Below are 20,608 nucleotides of genomic sequence, written 5' to 3'. Positions count from 1 at the left end.
CAAAATATGAATTTGGGATACAGAGGGCACAGTTCAGCCCACAACAAACACATAGTTAGTTACAGAGAAAATGCATAACTTGGAGAAGGCCTTAATATATATTTTTCTTTTACGTAGTCGTAATATCTTAAAGGTAGGCCCAGAAAATTAATTTATTGAAATTATTTTTATTACAATGATTAAAATGTTCATTCCTTATCATTTTAAACAGAATCATCACTCAGTGTTCTTTGAAAAACTGAAAATGGTGGAACAGATTACACAGATTTCTTTATAATTTCATATGTCTGTTCTTGTTTGAGTCACACAACTCTGGAAAATTGAAACTCAGAAATCTGAAAAACAGGATAGGTCTATAACTTTGTCTTCTATTCTTCATTCAATGGCTGTTTACACTATGCAACATTTAGAAAAGAGAATAGCACATGGAAGTTTTTGTGCATGAAGATTTGGGAGACTTAGAAAGTCAGCTTAAGCTATAAGGGTTTTCTAGAAGAATGACTTAAGCCCACAGTTGCACAATGCTTTTGCAAGGACTGTAAGAATGGTTGCTTGTATTTATGGTATGGGGTCAGAAGCAGGGTGAAATTAAGAAGAAAGGAGAGGCTTATTTAGTAAACTACTAAGCTGGTTTTCTGACTAACATGAATACTTATATTAGCATATACAGAAGGTGCCAAAATAATGTATACACATTTTAAGAAAGGAAATAACTGTATTAAAATTGTAATAATATATAGCAGTAACAAAAGATGAATACAAGTCACGTTTGAGTTCTACAATTACAAGAGGTGCCCAAAGTAGTTACCATCAGCATAATTTTAATATTGTTTTTTCCTTTCTTAAAATGTGTGTGTGTATGTGTGTGTGTGTGTGTGTGTGTGTATATATATATATATATATATATATATATATATATATATATATATATTTTTTTTTTTTTTTTTTTTTTTTTTTTTTTTTTTTTTTTGGCATCCTCTTGTAGTTTACAACCAGACTTTCCTCAGACTTTGATAAAATATTCTGAAAGTTTTGGCCAGTGTGTTAAAAGTTCAGCCGACTTCCAGTGGTGGAGAGTGACTATGATAAACTAAAATTCTGTATTGTAATTTTTTAAGGGCTGCAGTTTAAAGAGCAGCACTACATTTCATAGGAGCAGTGGCAAACACATGGCATTTTCCTCCTCTGGAGACATCCCTAGAGCTTCATCACTCAGCTTGATCAAATTAACTGAATCATTGTTCCACTCATTGAGCCAGTGTGTTCATTGCCTAAAAATTCACAACTCTGCCAACTGTGGCTACCATTATTATGGTGTGCTTTTTCTTGTTGGCTAATACCATGCTTTTTGGTGAGGAAATTATAATTAAAGTTTCTCTATGTAAGTTCAGGAAAATTCGTCATGGTAATTTTTTTCATCTTGAAATCCCTAAAGTATTATACCCTGAGGAAAAACTCACGACCTAGCAAGAGTAATGAGCAGAAGCATCTTTTAGAAGGGCATCTGAATTTACACTACATGAAGTTAGGAGAAAACTTCCCATTAAACATGCCTCTAATTTCCTCATTCTGCTGAAGCCCTAATAAAGTAAGGAATAAAAAAGATGCAAAAAGAAAAAAAAATGAAGGGAGATAAAGATGATGAAAGATTTCAACAGAATTCTTTGGGAGATGGAAAGCAGATGGAGAATAGTGTTCAGTAAAGAAAGCTATAACCTGGGTGTCTACATTATCCACGAGAAAAATGCTTTCTGTCTTTATCTTCTTCTTTTTTTGTTTTTAGTCTAATTTTCCCTATAGAAACCTGGAACATGGAGGCTCAAGGTATCGGGGAAGTAAATCTCAGTGCTGAAAACAAGGAGAGTGGTTGAAAGTGGCTACATCATCAGATTTGTCTACTCCACACATCCCTAAGCGAAGTAATTCCTTCCCTATTTTATCCCCACCTTCCAGCCTGCAGGATACCAATGTTTTGGTTTCTAGATGAATTAACACATCTAAGAGGGTCTGGATCAGGGACACTAGTCAGTGCAAGGTATGGGAAGGGAAATGGGTGTTAAGCCAAAAGTATTCAGTCCAATTTTCATGCTGATTGGTGGGACTCTAGTCCCTTTCTCTATGCTGACATTGAGGCATATATTCTCCCAAATGGGAGAACAAGAGAATACTTTTCTGGAAAACCAAATGACTCCAAAGGAAAGACCTATTGAAACTGATGTTTAAGAGATCCTCATTAAAAAAGAAAAAGCAGGTTTATTATACCAATCATCATATAGTTGAGACAACTTATTCATAAACACACGGTGCTTCCATAGGGCATTTTATGATGAAACAGCCAGCCAAGTGACACAAGACATTTGAGGAAAGTCTTTAAAATGAAAGTGAGACATTAGAGTTGATAAAGAGAAAACAAAATACCTAGGGGAAATAGAGACACTAAAAGGAGTGGAACATACTTTAAGAAATATTCTCAGAGAGAAAGATGATTATTTTAAGTGTAAAATAAAAAGAACATGCTATAAAAACAGAACAGAGAACAAGGAAAGTGGGAATAAAAATTAAGATAACAATAAAGAACAACTCAGTAGGAGATTTGGAAGATAGTGTTGAAGAAATTTCTCAGGTAGTATAACAAAAAGATCAAGGAGATGGAAAACAAGATGAAAAGTAAAGCACTTAGAGGATCCAACAAAAGATCCAACTTTCAAACAAGGAAATGGAGGGAATGAAATCATCTAAAGAATTATACAATAAAATTCCCCAGAACTGACATGTATAGAGAACAGTCAGATTGGAACGGGGGTAGAAGAAAAATAAAGGCAGAGGAAGAGGAAATTGGAAATTGAGCAGTTGGCAAACAACACTGAAAAATCACAGTAAATTTAGACAAATGAAAACCTAATAAAAATTGCCAAATGAAAATTGTAGGTAGCTACAAATTATAGGGGAAAAAAAGGAAGGGTTGTATAAGAAGGAAAGAGTAGTTGTTTCCTACTTGTGCAAAATGTCCTGTTAGCCCTACTTGACCTACAGTGACAAAATATGTTTTAGTGGTCAGAATAAAATAAACCCTATATAGGAAGGATGGAGAAAGGGGAAAGGAAGCAGTAAGAGAGATAACATTGTCGTACTGAGACAGCAGTAAAATATATTATTTAAAAATATGGAAATACGAGAGGAAATAAACAATTGAAAAAATTCAGCATTTGGTTTGGGAGAGGAGGATTGGCATTTTTATAACTTTGTTTTTAAAATTAAAGTTTATTGGGGTGACAATTGTTAGTAAAGTTACATCAATTTCAGGTGTGTAATTCTGTACTACATCATATATATATCACATTGTGTGTTCACCACCCAGGGCCCGTTCTCCTTCCATCACCATTTATTTGATCCTCTTTACCCTCTTTTACAATCCCCCACCCCCTTTACCCTCCGGTAACCACTAAACTATTGTCTATATCTATGAGTTTTTGTTTCTTCATTTGTCTTGTTCTTTTGTTGTTTTTGGTTTTATATACCATGTATCAGTGCAATCATACGGTTCTCAACTTTTTCTGTCTTATTTTGCTTAGCATTACAATCTCAAGATGGATCCATGTTGTCACAAATGGTACTATTTCATATTTTCTTATGGCAAAATAGTATTCCATTGGGTATATATACCACATCTTCTTTATCTATTCATCTATTGAAAGACATTTTGGTTGTTTCCATGTCTTGGCCACTGTAAATAAAGAGGCAGTGAACACTGGAGCAGATATGTCTTTAGGGAAAAATGTTTTCAGATTTTTTTGGGTAGATACTCAGGAGAGGGATTGCTGGGTCATATGGTAATTCTATTCTTAATTTTTTGAGGAACCTCCACACTGCCTTCCAGAGCAGCTGCACCAATCTGCATTCCCACCAACAGTGTATGAGGGTTCCTTTTTCTCCACAGCCTCTCCAACACTTGTTACTATTTGTCTTATTGATGATAACCATTCTAACTGGTGTGAGGTGGTATCTCATTGTGGTTTTATTTGCATTTCTCTGATGATTGGTGATGTTGAGCATTTTTTTATATGTCTATTGGCCATTTGTATGTCCTCTTTGGAGAAATGTCTCTTCAGGTCTTCTGCCCAATTTTTAATTGGATTGGTTGTTTTTTTGTTGTTGAGTTGTATGAGTTCCTTATATATTTTGGATATTAGCCCCTTATCAGAGGCGTTATTTGCAAAAATCTTCTCCCATTTGGTTGGTTGCCTTGTTGTTTTGTTGATGCTATCTTTTGCTGTGCAGAAGCTTTTTAGTTTGATATAGTCCCATTCATTTATTTTAGCTTTTACTTCCCTTGCCTTTGGAGTCAAATTCATAAACTGTTCTTTGAATCCAAGATCCGTAAGTTTAGTATATAATTCTTTTAGTAAAATCTGCCTTAATAAAAACTATGTACATACATTTGATAAAAATAAAAATCTAATTAAAATTAATTCAAAAGGGAAAAACCAAGATTACAACAAAGGTTAAGGGAGTAGAAAATGAACAGGCAAGATTTAGACAGTTCACATATATGTAAAATTTAAATAGCATAACAGAATTTTAAATGTAAAGCTGGACACTATTAAGTTTTTAAAAATACGGTCAAATGATATTTCTCTTATTTCCATATTACATTAATGCATATATTTACTAAAATTATGCTTTTGTTTGGCATCTTTACATTTACATAAAATATACACTAAATTTTTAAAACCAAGAACAAAAGATTCAAACTGTCATTCATAGCATTCTACTAAGTTAATAATAGTAACTCTATAACACTGTATCTCTGCAAAACTTTGTTTTCAAAGTGAGGGTAGGGAACGGCTCAATTCCCACCTTAGTCACTGGTTGTTCTAAGGAACAGAGATTCATTCAAACTAGGTAACTACTAATAGGGAATTTTTTTAAAGGATAAAACACTATTTCAAAAAGTCAAGGATAGAGAAAGGAAACAGAATTCCATCAAGATCCAAGGTTGTTGACTTCATTATCTCTATTCTCTCTCTTCAGGGCCACAGGGACTATTATCTCTCCTCCTGGTGTGTGTCTGAATCATTACTTTCTCTTTGGAGCCCATTTCTGTTTCACTTACACATGCCAAACATGGCCATTCCAGTGTCAGCTTTATGTGATCTCCCTAAATGTCTCAAAGTTGCTCACTAGAATTTCTAAGTCCTACTTCCAAATGCTTGGAAGACAGAATCTGATTGGCTCAACTTGAGTCAAACCTACAACTGATCCAATCAGCTGTGGGCTCTGAGTGTGTGTGTGTGTGTGTGTGTGTGTGTGTGTGTGTGTGTGTCTCCAGATGTCATAGACCTGATGCTCACTCAGCAGGAATTGTGGGAGAAGAGGTTGACAAAAAGGAAAATTGACTAACACATTTGCTTTACCTTTTCAGCTCTCTTGACAAGACCAGTTCCTCCAAAAAGAGTGGAGACTCAACTGGAGTGACTGACAGGGATCCGAAGTGAAGTGGTAAAACGTGAAAAGTGTAAAGAAGAATGTATGTCACTCTTTTTGTTTTTGATAATTTGCACTAGAATTCTAAGGACATTAAGGGGAAATACCAAAGAGAAGAGAGGGGGAAAAAAAACTGTTAGCAGGGCTTATCAGTAGTGTTTTTATGGGTTAAAAAGGTTCAGTTATAGGTTATGTGTGGGAAGAGTTGTGAGACCGGTGTGATTATAATCTCACTGCATTCTACATCTTCATAGACAAGTTAGTGTAGAGTAGGTAGTTGCTTACTTTATAAACTTAAGAAACCATTTGGGTTTCCTGGATATCAGGCTGAAAATTCAAGACAATTGCCTGCAGATTTTACAAATTTAAAGTAGATGGATTAGTAAAGTGTAGATTAAAATGTAACAAGTAAAAATTATCTTTGCTTCTTCCAAATATATTATTTTTAGATATACATCAGGCTTCTATTTAACTTTCATCAAGGAAATAGTACACAGTTTGTTAGATCATCCTGTACTAGAGCTGAATGACGAATGGCAAAGAAAATAGAAATGATGACTTCATTACAGTGATTATTTTAACCACTTAAAATTTATTTTATTCATTTGTCAGGTACTGTGCTGTGCTTTCACAGCTATTTTCACATTTAATCTTCTTAACTATCTGAGATAGGTATTATTATCTTCTATCAAATGAGATAGTCAAGCACTTACGCAAGGTCGTATTATCAATAACTGGTAAATCCAGAAACCAGGGCAAAGTTTTAGGATTCCAAAGAATATCACTGTTTTAGAATATTAGCTGCAATTGGGAAAAAAATCAACTAATTCAATCAAGCTTTTTTAGCAGTAACCCTGACAAATGGCATGTCCTTATATTTGTGTCATATATTTGTTCAGATTATTATTTACATGCCTCTAATTGCATTTGGATGTCTATTCCTGAGTGACAATTTTTTAAAAAAACAATTGTTTCCTCATAGGTTTGTCCACTGGTAATTCAAAGATATTATTTCAGAAGCTCAACTACCAGAATCTTTCAGCATAAAGTTTTTGTATTTTATTGAGTATACATACTTCTCCTTCCTCAAATAAGATATTCTTTGTATTTTCTAATTTAAAAAACTGGCTCTATAAGTTAGCTTTATGTAATTACTCGTAAGTCACTGTGGTCTAAAACTTTAGAGAATGCTCAAAAGCAGACCAGTGTACTCTGGTTGAACTTTTGTATTTCAGTTAATTGTGCTTAGCATGCAGCTCAGGTTGATAATCTCGTCTGTGTTGACACTGAAGTATCTACTCATTGATATTAGGCTGTCAGTTATGACTATTTTCATAAGTGATAAACCAAATTTAGCTCCTGATAGTTCAAAAAACATTTAGCTGTTATCATTAACATGTCTGAAAAAATGATTATCAACATTATTTTATTTTGTTTTTCATTTCCTGGAATATTTAGAATGGGAAAACTTTTGTTTAATGGTTAAAGCTGTTATTAGCTATTTATGAACTTAAGAAACCATTTGGGCTTCCTGGATATCTGGCTGAAAATTCAAGACGATTGCCTGAAGATTTTACAAATTTAAAGTATATGGATTAGTAAAGTGTAGATTAAAATGTAACAAGTAAAAGTATATTAATACATAAAAACCTTCAAGACTAGTTTACATTTTTTAATATATATGGTGGAAATCTGATCTTTTATGCCCTATACTCATATTGAATCAAGCTAGATTAATGATAATAATCATAAATACCATTTCTGGACACAAAATTAATTATTCCCTAAATTAATATATTATATTAGGTAGTATCATAATTTGGGCAACCAATGCATTAAAATAGGTTACTTTTCACAAAATTGATTTTACATATTGTATATTTCAAACCAGAGTTAAATGTGTTAGACTCTTATTTTCCAATAATGCTGATGAAGAAAAATACACTGTGTAAAAAAAAAGATAATTCCTCTTGAGAGTTTACATCGTACAGACATCTGTTATTCATGAGATTTCTAATTTTTGTTACTGCCTATGGATATTGTTGAGAGGCTGGACTTTAGCTGTGAAATTTACCTGCAAAACTGTTTTATAACCGAAAATAACATGCTTTTGCTTTCAGTATTACTATTGTAAGAAAAAAAATGGACTAAAACTAGAATATTAATGTCTCCTTTATTTTTCTTCCTAAGAACAGCAAGGAAGTTACAATACAACCTAACATAAAGAAAGAGAGAGAGAGAGAGAGAGAGAGAGAGAGAAAGAGAGAGAGAGAGAGAGAGAGAGAGAGAGAGAGAGAGAGAGAGAGAGAGAGAAGAGAGAGAGAGAAAGAAAGCATAGATTTGTGAAGGTATAAGTCAGATTCAGAAATCTCTCCCAGCCTGGAGCATTACAACAGACACAGCATGCAGGCAGGAACTGAAAGGGAGTCTCCTGTGTCATCAAGGGTCTAGATTACAGCATCATTGATTTCATCTTTTCCATCTCCTAAATTTAATGGCTTTGCTTTCACAAGGCTGCTATAATTTATCCCATGGGTCCACAAAATATGAAATTTAAAATAGAAACACTGCTTCTGTTTTCTTTATTGTCTTTCCCATTTGTTGATACCACATCTATTGGCAGAAAAAACAGGACCTTCTGCTCCAGGTCCAACAAAAACGCACTTTATATATCCTCTATTTTGTCAATGAGATCGAGAAGTTTTGCAAGTTGTTAAATGAAACACTAATAATACATTTACTTTACTTTAGTGTAACATATTAACCAAAATGAATTTTGCTGAATTTATGAGACAAGGGCTATATCCAAAATAAATTTGCTAGAAATACTTTGTCATGAGATACTTCAACTATAATTTTATTTTTCTTCTTAGATCAGACGAACCCTTTGCCAAACATGTTTTAAAAATAAACAAAATTACAGTAGTTCTCACTTTCTAATATGTTCACTTCTTCAGACATTTACTGGGAAGGAGTAAAAAATCTTGAAGAGGGTAATAGGTCCCAGCTGAGAATCATGTGCCAAGATGCTCAGTGACTTTTTTTTCTTTAAAGACATAGATAATAAGGATAGGAAACAAGTTTTAGCTATTTAGGAGTGTTTCTTTTTTAAAAAAAATCTATACATTACCCCTTTTAAAATAGATGAATTACCATTTCAAATTGCCTTAACTTATCTGAGAGTAAGAAGGGATTTAAGAAGTTATCAACAGTTCTCAAATGTGTCTTCCATGTGGTGCCAATTCAGGTAGAAGTTGTCACTGACCTCTGGTAAAGAAGTTAAACTCCTTTCCAGGGACTGTTTTTCAGTGAATCCTTTAACTCCTTTGGTGTTCAAGTAGCGATTTTAAGATGAAATGATGTGAAACTAAGTTGTAGCTGTTACTTTTAATGTCTTCACTTAGCAAGATAAAAAGTTGGTACGTTATATTGGTCCCCCCCCCCTTTTCCTTGAAATTTTACTGGTTCATAAAGCCCCAAACTAGTGAGCACTGATCTAATAGAGCTTCTGACTTTCTACAGATACTTACTGAGTCTCTTGGGACAGATCATGGACATGACACATACAGGTATTGAATAGAGCTTAGAATCTAGTGATAGACACAAATAAGTAATGATAATAATACAGTGGAATAAGTCCTTTCAGGAAGAGGAAAGTCATGGAATAGTGGAGCATATGAGCAGGGCCCCCAGCCCGCATCTAGGGAAGTCAGGCAAAGATTTCTCTACAAAAGCAATAAAAAATATGAGCAGGGTATATTGGCCTGGTGAGCAAAGTATCTCCTTTAAGGTATCTAGGCACTTGGAAAAGCAAACCAAAGGGTTGCTTTGTCATTATGGAATTAGAACAAATGGCTATAATTAGAGCCTGCTGAACTTTGATGAAATAATCATGTCCCAGCCAATGCAACAGTTCTTTAGTGAGCAGCAGATATTTTCTCTTGGGACATGGTAGTGGGATAACATTTTTGAGGCAAAAAGTGATATTCTCTCTCTGAGAGTGAAACTTGCCTCACTCTCCTCCAGACCGAATCATTGTCTCAGAGGGAGAAAACTGGGAAAGCAGAAACCTCATCTCTCTGGTTTTGGTTTTCAAAACCCATCCAAGTGGATATATGGTCCTGCACCAGAGATGGGTGAGGGGGACTGCCTCTTAACATGCTACGTGCATTCAGGATGCCCCGCCACCACCTCTGAAAGCAAGACCTGGGCCAGCGCTGCTCTCAGAGTTCCCATCCACCCTCAGTGGTCTCAAATATTAATGTGAATGTGCTGTGAGGGCGACACAGTATCTTTCCTGTTCACTGAAGACTCAATAAATGTTACCTAATTAAAAAAAAAAAAAAGAGGATATACACAGGTGCCTCTGGATAAATCACAAGTACGGCAACATGGCAATGCCCAGGGAATAAAGCACTGAGGATTTGGAGGAATCTCCCCTGAGACTAAGATATTACTCTCGCAGGGCTGGGAAATGGAGGCAGGAGGAGTAGAGAAGAAGAGAGTCAAGGGCAGTTGATAAACATAGTTTGGTGGCTCCCAGGGAAAGATGCCCTATGTCCAGTCAGAGTCTCATGGAGGTAAGAGCACCCAGGAAAATAAAAGGCTGGAAGGTATGGCTAGAGGGGGAACCTTAAATTCCCATGTGATCCAAAAGTAGTTAGGAGTCACAGGAGGTGCTTGTGGAGAGAAACAAGGTCTAATACTGCCAACTGGAAGACCAGGTGGGCTTCCCAATGCCTTGAGACTACATTAGCATGACTGATATGTAACTGGTATGGCTGTACTTAATATATTATCAAAGTACTTTGTATTCATTGATAAACAGCCATTTACTCAGAATCACTCACTCACCCCAAACTAAAGGCTTAATGCCTGGGATAGCAGGGGAGGCTCCAGCATGCTGTAAAATCACTAAAGCCAGTGTCTGTATCCTTTCTGATTGGTTGGTATATCAGATACCTAGTGTATGACATTTTACTGGCCAAATTGGCAGTTTAAAGCAGTAATAAACATTTGTTATCTCACACAGTTTCTGTGGGTAAGGGATTTTGCAGCGGCTTAGCTGGGCTGTTCTGGCTCATGAGCTCGCAATCAAGACAGCTGGGTCTGCAGTCCTGACTGGGCCTGGGGAACCAATTCTAAAATGTCTCACTCACATGCACATGACACACAGGTTAATATTGGCCATTGCAGAAGGCTTCACTTCCTCGTCAGGTGGACCTCTCTGTGAAGCGCTGGATTGTCCTCACAATATGGCAGCTGAATGAGTGTTCTAAGAGAGAGCAAGGCAGAAGCTGCAATGTCTTTTATGACTTAGCCCGAAGTCATATTCCATCATTTCTGAAATATCCTATTGACAATATAAGTGTAATGCAGGGGCTCTGGTCCCACTCCCTGCATTAGAAAGCAGGATATGGTGAGGCCAAAAAGGGACACCCACGGAGCCATGGATGAAGGGTTCATACCACTACAGTGTCACTGGCGGCTGGGTTGGAGATACAGGAAGCAGGCTCCACACGATGCGCAATCTGCCATCTGCTTCTCTGCCAACCAACCAACCAACAATCCCCCTAGTGTAGCCATGGCAGTTATATTAGTGGCTAATGGCTAACTGGTGATAGATGATGGCCGACTAGTCACAGCTGATGGCCACCTGCTACCCGAGCCAGCACCTTTCCACGTGAGGTCAAGAGCCTGGAAACTGCTCTCTGGGACTGTCCCCACAATAGGTCATCCGTATTCAGTGCAGGAGGGACTACACAGGGTGTACTAACCAGGAAGTGAAAACCGTTGGGGACCATCTTAAAGGCTTCTACCACAGTTGGTGACCTTACCTATGGGTTGTTAAATATTTTGAGTATCACTTTCACTCATGAGTCAGAGGAGCCCTGAGAAAAGAAGGCAGCAGTATGGGACAAAGTCCAACCTTACTGAGATTAAATTTTTGTCTTCCTCCAAGAATGTACTTCATGTAGAAATTGAGTTTTATAAAATTGCAAATTTTGTCCTTGTATACCTGAATTTGTGTAGTGAGATTCACAGCAACTGTATCTCATGTAAATACTCCCTGAAATTGACTGCCAAAGTTTTCTTTGTCACTCCTCTCCTGTTGCTGTAACTTTCTTTAAAATGTATAATCTTTCAATAACTTCGCTGTTCACGTGAGTCTGGGATGTACTCTGTCTCCTTCCATCAGGTACTAATTTCATTATATCATTCCTCTGGCAGCCCAGAATACAGACCACTTGTCATGTCCTTCCTCAAAGGGCATCTGTGCAGCACAGAAAATGCTAACTAGGGCTGTCTTGACATTTGGAAGGGAAAAGAGTAGTAGGGTGGCAATGAGGGTCTTTTTGGGAGGCAAAGTATTGATAAAATTTGTCCTTGCTTAAATTTATTAAGAAGCAATCATCAATGATAATATGGCAGCTACCCAATGAATTATCAAGGGGCATTCTCAGTGTATTGTCTTTGGAATTTCCTAGTACTTCATGGAGATCTTGAGTTCTAGAATTTTAGAAATGCTATTTGGAAAGCCATTTTTCAGAGTTATACTGTTATTCTTGGTAAAATGTTAAAATTTAAAATTATTTGTATATATTTAGAATGAGGGAAAAAAGAAAGAACTATGAAGTTCTAGGTAATTTATCAATGGCAGTAGCATTAATTCCCAACCCAAGAAAATAAATAATTACTGACTTTTGTCTCATAAAAAAACAAGCAAATTGTCAAGTCTCTGTGGGCTATATATATTCTACTGTGTCTTTTCAACACAAGGCAACCATGGCTGAGCTATTAATCATATACCAGAAAAAGACACTCTGTGGAGTTGAATGTAATTTCCATGTGAAATAGCTTCTGAATCTAGCTAGTACTACAGAAGAACACAACCTTCTACCTCTCATCAAAACTGAAAGATTATACTCAGAAGGAAAGAATAATAATGGCTACTGTGGCGGCTACAGAGGTGTAGTTAGAATCACCCTTCAAGATTCACTTGCTATTCAGCAGCAAGGAGTGCAGGGAGCTGCCAGCCTCTAGCTATTAGAGCCATCAAGATTCATCGCAGCTTGAAAGCTGAGGCCACGCCCTTGTAGGCAGCCTCTAGCCAATGACTGAACATGTAGGGGTCCTAGGACCTCGCCATTTCTGCCCAGTGTAGGCTTCCTCTGATGGGTAACCTTTGCCCTGGAGCTTTGCCACTGAGTTGGCTGATACTCCATGAGATCTAAATCACGGTGTGAAGCTCTTTCTGTCCAATCCTGGTTCCTACTCTTTTCTTTCACAGGTAATAGATGAGCACTGTGGTCTGAAAGCTTTCCTAATCCTATTCTGCTTCCTCCCCCTTTTATCTTTGACATGGAGTGCCCTCTAATAAACCTCTTGCATCCATAACACTATCACAACATCTGCTTCCCAAAGACCAAAATGATACAGCTACTATTTACTAAGAACCTACTATGTGAAGGAGTATATCATAGTGTTTGGGGGAAATTATTTAACCAACTCCCAACGGTTCCTTCATCTGTAAAGTGAAGTTGTTGTAAGAATTAAATGAAATAATCTACAAAGAGCAGTTTGTACAGTGTGTGATATACAGTAAGTACTTAATAACTGTGTGTTGTGTCATATGCCAGATTCTGTGTGAGGAATTTCAAGTTTATTACTTCTAATACTTGTTATAATCAGCAAGTATTATTACGTTCATTTTACATATGAGGAAACTAGGGTTCCATGAAGTTAAAATAACTTGCTCAAATTACTTAATTTACATAGCTATTATAGAATGTGTAACCTGGAATTAGAGCCCAGCAAGTTTCATGGAAAAGAGCAATGTATGTATGTTGGCAAAGAATCCATTGCTGTTACCTAGAGTGTAAAGAGCTCTACCCCCTCTATGACATGGTATGTAAAATTTGAATTTAATACAAACCACTTTGAGGATTCTTTCATAACTGCAAGTCAATGCTCTTAATTCCATCACATACATGACATTAGAATCTGGCAATGGGTGCTTAAGACTAAGCATTTGTTTCAAAGCTTAGAAAGGCAATATATAATGCCACTGCCACTCCCTGATGAGTACTGGACAGTTATTATTGTAGAATGGCTCTCAATTTGGGTTTGTATGATGTTTTTCTAATGATTAGGTTGAGGTTATGTTTAATATTCCATAATCTTGCTATTGCTAGAAAAATTACATCAACTGAAATCATTCCTCCTCTGCTTGTCCCTGCCTCCACCCCACCCACAGGACAAATGTTCAAGTCCATTATTAAAACATGGAAAATAAATCTGTAATAGAAACATAATGAGCAGAAGCAAGTTATTAAAACGCTAAAATTTTGTAGTGAGGTGGCAATAATTTGAACTGAGTGGCAGCTTTTGCAGCACACCTATATTGTTCCTTAGCTCAGTTTTTCAGATAAAAAATGTTAAGTATAATTTTAAAAATTGTTAATTTTTTTTTTTTAAAGCATTTGAGATTGTGCTGTTTGCTCAGGAATGAGGAGATAATGGATGGGGTTGATGGAATGGATTTAGGGGGAGGTTGTTTTCTTGCATTCTTCCAGAAAACCAATCTTTTTTCCAAATAAGTCCATAGGGTTGACTAGATAAGCCATCCCACATGCAAAAAAGCGTATGATCTGAAAGATGAGATGGCCACTTTATCCCAATGTGTCTACCAGACTTCAAACCAACTTTGGCCAAGAGTAGTCAGAAAGACTATAGAAAGAAAAAGATGACCAGTAAATGACCTGGTGCCCTGGTGGCAGATAAGGTGCATCAGAAACTACAGGTCTGAGAGGATAACTTACTCACTTGTGGCTAGAGTGATGCTACCAAACCACCAAAGAGAGGGACTGTTAACAAAGTGTCCTTCGATAGATGATTGAACAAAGAAGTTGTGATATATATATACACAATAGAATACTATTCTGCCATAAGAAAAGATGAAATAGTGCCATTTGTGACAACATGGATGGATCTTGAGATTATTATGCTAAAAGAAATGAGACACAAAAAATTGAGAACCATATGATTTCACTGCTATGTGGGCTATAAAACTGAAAACAACAAAGGAACAAGACAAACCAATAAAGAAACAAAAACTGATAGACACAGATAATAGTTTAATGGTTATGGAGGGGAGTGGTAGATGAGAGTAAATGGGATCAACTATATGGTGATGGAAGAGGAACTTCCACATTGGTGAACACACAACGTGATATATAGATGATGTATTGTAGAACTGTACACCTGAAACCAATGTAACTTTACTAACCATTGTCACCCCAATAAACGTTAATTAAAAAAAATAAAATTACATCTGTAACAGAATAACTTATAACTATAAAAATATGTAAGATAATATTCAGTATATTTTTGCATGAGTTTACCCATAATACAATTAGTTTCTTGTGAATAAATACTTTTTTCAAGTAAAGAACATTTTTCAAGTAAAGAATTCAGTTATAGTTGTACTGTAGAAAATGGAGTCTAGATGGGCTCCAGAGACCATCGGGTCACAGTTACAGGATATAGGGACTCCTGGATGTTTGATACCCAAAAGGGATGTTTATGAAAATATATTTCTGCACAAGGACTATTATATATGCACAGATGTATGTGTGTATCAGAACAGAATAGGCACTTTGGGGAAATGAAAGAAATACTGCTAGAAAAAGTAGACTCAAGTATGGTTATAAATCTCAAAAAAGAAACAGCTCTAATTTATTGCCCATGTGGGAGAAATTCTGGGTGTATTCTTTCTGGATGTACTTTCCTCTTCACTGTTACAACTATGGCACAGAGGGGTAATTATCAGTTTGTGAATTCTACTGTGAAAGGACCAAAGTGACCTCATTGGAAATGTTTCCCAGAGACTCTCCTTTGCTTTCTAAAATAATATAATTGGATGTGAAATAAATGGCTAGCACATTTTAAAACACGTATACTGTAAATGACTGCAAACTTGGAAAAATTAGAAATGCGTAAATGCTATGGTTGTGTCAGCAAAGGGGGCATAGGCTTTTGCATTTTGGGGGAACATATTAAGTTACGTAATCTTTTAAAAATGTAATAAAAAACAATGTTCAAAAGGTTCCTAAAACAATTGCATGTTAATCTGGCTTTTGGTAAATAAAACTCTAAGGAAAACTTTCCTCCAAACGTGACTGTGTGACAGTGAAAATTTATTGACATGGAATGAAGATGAAATAAGTAGTATTTCCCCTTAAATACAAAGGGATTATGGTTATGATTCACTAACTAGAAACAATAACAAGATTTAAAAGCTATGGTAATTTTTATGAGTTGTAGTGAGACCAATTTACTTTGAAGGGTAATTGTCAAAGTAAATAGAGGTTATAAACTGCTTCATACTGTGGGATACTTTAATTCACTATGATTAAGACAGAACAAAGCAGATAGTAGATTCTAAATAAATGATTTGATAAAGATGTTGAATACTGCAAAATCAATTATGTTATCCTTTAAATAATGTCCATTTTATAAATGCCATACGGTTTATTAAATTTAAGAAGTCACTTTAGTCTTTCATAATGTCTGGAGATATAAATTGAATTAAGTAAACCCTGACCATAAAAGAGAAGCACTCTAAAGTGCTTTGTGGGCCAATCTGGCTTGATAGATAATCAAAGCTTATCCCATCTCAAAGAAAATGTGGGCTTATTCAAAGTTATTCCTTTCTGACCCTAGTTCATTCTGATGTACTATCATTCTAACTATTCAAACATGATCTTGCAGGGGAAAAAAATGAAATTCATAAATAGCTTTACACAAAAAAAGCACATCATAGAGCATAGTCCTGTGCCTTTTTCATTGTGCTTTTAAGATCATTCGTGAGATAGTGCTTCCAATGGTGTCTGACACAGCACACACTAATATTTGGCTGGTTGATATTTGTCACAATATTGGGCAGTGTTCAATGAGAGGAACTGGATTATATACTTTTAACATGCATGAATGAAAACTCTTTCCAAAGGAGAGGGTGAGAGGTAAAACTTGGAGAATATCTTGTAAAGGTGGATTTGTAGAAAGCATGATTGATGTTTATGTTTTCAACGGTTATGGTTTTACCTCTAGTAGATTTTTTATTTAGTTATAATTAAATTATAAAATGTTAAAGAATATTAAAAAAATATTTTATTAGCTATATGAAATGTTGTAATATATCAACAATCACTTTCCCCACTTCAGAGAATACTATTGGTTACAAAATTTCCCTTAAATATATTTTCCTGTAAATATTTTATCTTTCATTTATGATCTAAACAACTCATCTCCTCCCTATGAACTTCCCATCTTTGTTACTTACTAGTGTCAGGAACTTGAGAAAATTATTTCACATCAGGGACTCAGATTAGAAAACATGTGCAGTGTCCACTTGTGCTTTTCCAAAATATGGGTCCCTTTTCCATTAGTGGGTCAGAGCTAGTATTTTTATAAAATAAAATGGAATTGACTCAATTTGAATAGAAAATATAGAAAACAAGATACATTATAAGGCTAGCTTGTAATTTTTTTTTTTTTTTTTTTAGTTTTAAATACATGTATGCATACTGTGTGATGATGCAAAATGTATTCCTTACTATGGTTGCAAGCAAAAAATTTTCAAAAAGTGTTCTAAAGAATCGTAAGTACCTTCTAAGTCTAAATGAAATTATTCCAGATTCCAGCTCAAAAATTCTGTAAATTACCTTTTTAAATCTAGTATCAGATATGGTTTATTGCCTGACAGACAATAGTAGCTAGTTACAATGGCATTTAGCTAAAGTGACTAGAAAATATTTACTCCCTCAATTAGCTATAACTGCTAATATCGATTGTAAGTTTTTAAAAGACACCTTCTTCAGCTTTCACTCCAAAAAAGTTCAACAAAATGTTGGGAATCAACAATTTAGTACAAAAATTAATTCGTATGTGTATGCCACAAATATATACTCGTATGTAACGTACTGTGGTAAGGAGCTGGGAGATATAAAACAAATGGGCATGTTCCTCACACTCATTAAGTTCCTAATTTTTAGGAAATCATCAGCTATAAAATAAAAATGTCCTATCCATAACCAAACAGATTTACACGTGTACTACTATAAAATATTATCCTAATAATCACTAATATGAGCTGTCATTTTTTGAGTATCTAATTCATTCATTCATTAAACAAACATTTACTGTGCTCCTGGTGTTTCTATAGGTTGGATGTTCCAAGGTTAAAACGACAAAGTAGGAGGTCTGACAATTAAGTTGGTGAACATGTTGCAATGATGTTACTAACCTTTTTTGATATCAGAAGGATTATTCATTATGAATTTGTACTAAATGGACAGTCAACCATGTTTACTATTTGGAAGTGCTGAAAAAGGCTGCGTGAAAAAGACGATGTGAACTTTTCGCCAACAATTCATGGCTCCTGCATCACAACAATGCACCAGCTCACACGGCACTGTCTGTGAGGGAGTTTTTAACCATTAAACAAATAACTATATTGGAACACCCTCCTGCTCACTTGTTCTGGCCCCCCGTGACTTCTTTCTTTACCTGAAGATAAAGTAAATATTAATAGGAAGACATTTTGATGCCATTCAGGACATCATGGGTAATATGATGACAACTCTGATGGCCATTCCAGAGAAAGAATTCCAAAATTGCTTTGAAGGATGGACTAGGCGCTGGTGTCAGTGCATAGCTTCCCAAGGGAGTACTTCGAAGGTGACCATAGTAATACTCAGCAAAGAGGTATGTAGCACTTTTTCTAGAATGAGTTCGTGAACTTAATTGTCCAACATCATACATACTCTCAAGGAGTTTATATAAAATGGAAAATACAGCAAGTGAACAAAAATATATCATATAGTGATAAGTGTCATAATAATGTAACAGGCATTAACTAGGGCTTTTTATTGGATAGTCAAAGTAGGCCTCTATGACTAGATACATTTAAATCTGAGATATGAATGACAAAAAGACAGCCACTTACCTGGAGAGGAGCATTCCAGGAAAAGGGAAAATATGGGCAAATGTCAGACCCATGGCAGACAGGAGTTTGGCATGTTTGAAGCAGGTGAGAATGGCTGAAGTCTAGTGATGAGAGACAGAATGGTAGATAAAGTAAGAGACGTAGGAGGGAGCCAGACAAAGTGAAACCGTATAAACCATGGTAAAGTGTTTAGAGTACGTTTTTATCGCCAGGATCAGACATTGGAGAGCTGTAGGCAAAGGACATTTGTGATTTTTTTTTTTTAAAGACCAGTAGGGCTGCTGTATAGAAAATAGATTTTACACAGCAAGAATGAAACTAAAAAGGTTAGGAGGCTATTACAGTTATTCAGGTAAGAGGTAGTTGTGGCTTAGATTAAGGTAGTAGCAATGGAGATGAAAGAAAATAGATTTTGGGGAATGTTTTGGAAGTACAATGCAGAATTTCCCGAGAAGACTCGATATAGGGCAGTTGGCAAAGAAGAGAATCAAGGATACTTCCTAGAACTTTAGTGTGTGCAAATAGGCAGATGGTTTCATTAACTGTGATGGGGAAGAGCAAGTTGGGGGACTTGGTGGCAGGAATCCAGAGTTCTGTTTGCAATATGTAAACTTTGAGAGGCATATTAGCCATTTAAGTGAATATGTCAAGAAAGCAGAACTGGGTTTCAGGGCAGAAACAGGACTCCGGGCTGTAAATAACTATTTACATAGCTATTTAAAGCCACAGAACTGGTACCTCTATGATAGTGTTATGCAATAATTCGTTTAATCTTGATAACAATTCCAGGTAAATATTTTCTTTGTATATAGCTATAATTAGCCTTTTCTTAGACATTAGCAACTCTGATGCTCAGAGATACCATGCAGAAAGGCAACCAGTTACTAATTGTGGAGCCTGGATTCTATCCGATGGAGTTTGTATTCTTACCATTATATCAGGTTGTTTTATTGAAGCATTCGAATATGTGAATTGCTGAGTGAAGGATTTTTAGTTTTTTAAATGAGGTTGTTTTTTTTTTAAGGTCTTTTTAGTCTGGAGAGAATGAAGCTCATTCAGAATCTGAGTTTATAAATTCACAGGTGCCATTGATAGTTCTTTTTTTTTTTTTAACTCTATTCCCTTAGCTTGTGGGAGATGACTCTTTTTCTTCTTTCTCATATCTTGATTGCCTCTTTTCAATGGAGCCTTCACTATGGCTATTATGCAGGAATTTTTAGCCATCTTTCCTCACTTTACCTATTCCCCCTTTACAATTTCATGTTCTCATTGCTCCAAATACTAAATATGTGCTTATGACCCTCAAATTTTTTGTTGTTGTTGTTTGTTTGCACTTCAGACATTTCTCCCTGTTCTAGTAGACGAGATCCAAAGGTTCCTGAAATCAGTCTGGTGAGAAAGGGTGGGGAGGGAGGCTCCCCGTGAGGTTAAGAGGAATGAAGTGTAGGGGCTGGATGGTCTCATTCGTACATTTATTCAATAATTCATTTATTTATAAGCACTTACATATTGGCTGCTCTTACGGAGTTTCAAATCTAGAGTGGAGGGAAACTGGTCCCACGAGTATGTTAAGGCTGTGGGTTGGCAATGAAGACGTTCATGTGACATAAAAAAGCCCTCGGTCACTGGAACACAATTTGCAAAGGCTGAATCCCACTTAGTCTCCCAAACAGATTTAACGAAAATTTTGACGTGTATCAGTTTAGTTGAATATTAAAAAGGAAATGGGAAGCGAATCCTATTTAGGAAGGAGAAAATGAGGGACAAGTGATTCGGCGGAACGTTGCGCTGCAGCAGGCCAGCAGAACGAGGAACTAATCAGGGATTGCGAAGAGAACACGTACACCTACGTAGAGAAAAATGAGAAACCTCAAGTGGCCCACATTAAAAACCCAGCATTTGTTAAAGAGCTGCGGTAAACAGACACCTCACCCCAAGCAAGTTCTGCCGCGGGTCGGGCCATCAGCGCTTCCTCTGCATCCCCGCGCGTCGCGCACCGCCCAGCTCGCCCCGCCCACTTCCGGAACAGCCCCGCCTCAGAGCCGCGTACACGTGCGCCGCGAATCCCGCCCCCTCCTCTCTCTCGGCGAATGAGAAACGGTGTCGTAATTCGCC

At 36.2% G+C, this 20,608-nt stretch overlaps 1 long non-coding RNA gene across 1 annotated transcript; it reads right to left on the bottom strand.

Moving 5' to 3' along the window:
- Positions 1-979: 979 nt before the first annotated feature.
- On the bottom strand, positions 980-20,505 carry LOC141567790 (uncharacterized). The gene is made up of 4 exons (XR_012490615.2): positions 20,426-20,505; positions 20,000-20,339; positions 18,494-18,594; positions 980-10,759 (listed from the first exon to the last, which is right to left on the bottom strand). It is a non-coding gene; the product is annotated as an uncharacterized LOC141567790 (long non-coding RNA).
- Positions 20,506-20,608: the final 103 nt, after the last annotated feature.

Source organism: Rhinolophus sinicus, chromosome 6 (genome assembly GCF_057876585.1).
Source record: "Rhinolophus sinicus isolate RSI-liver-muscle chromosome 6, RSI-T2T, whole genome shotgun sequence".
Classification (NCBI taxonomy): domain Eukaryota; kingdom Metazoa; phylum Chordata; class Mammalia; order Chiroptera; family Rhinolophidae; genus Rhinolophus; species Rhinolophus sinicus.
The sequence above is the reverse complement of the archived record's forward strand: the minus strand, read 5'-3'. Positions and strand labels throughout refer to the sequence as shown.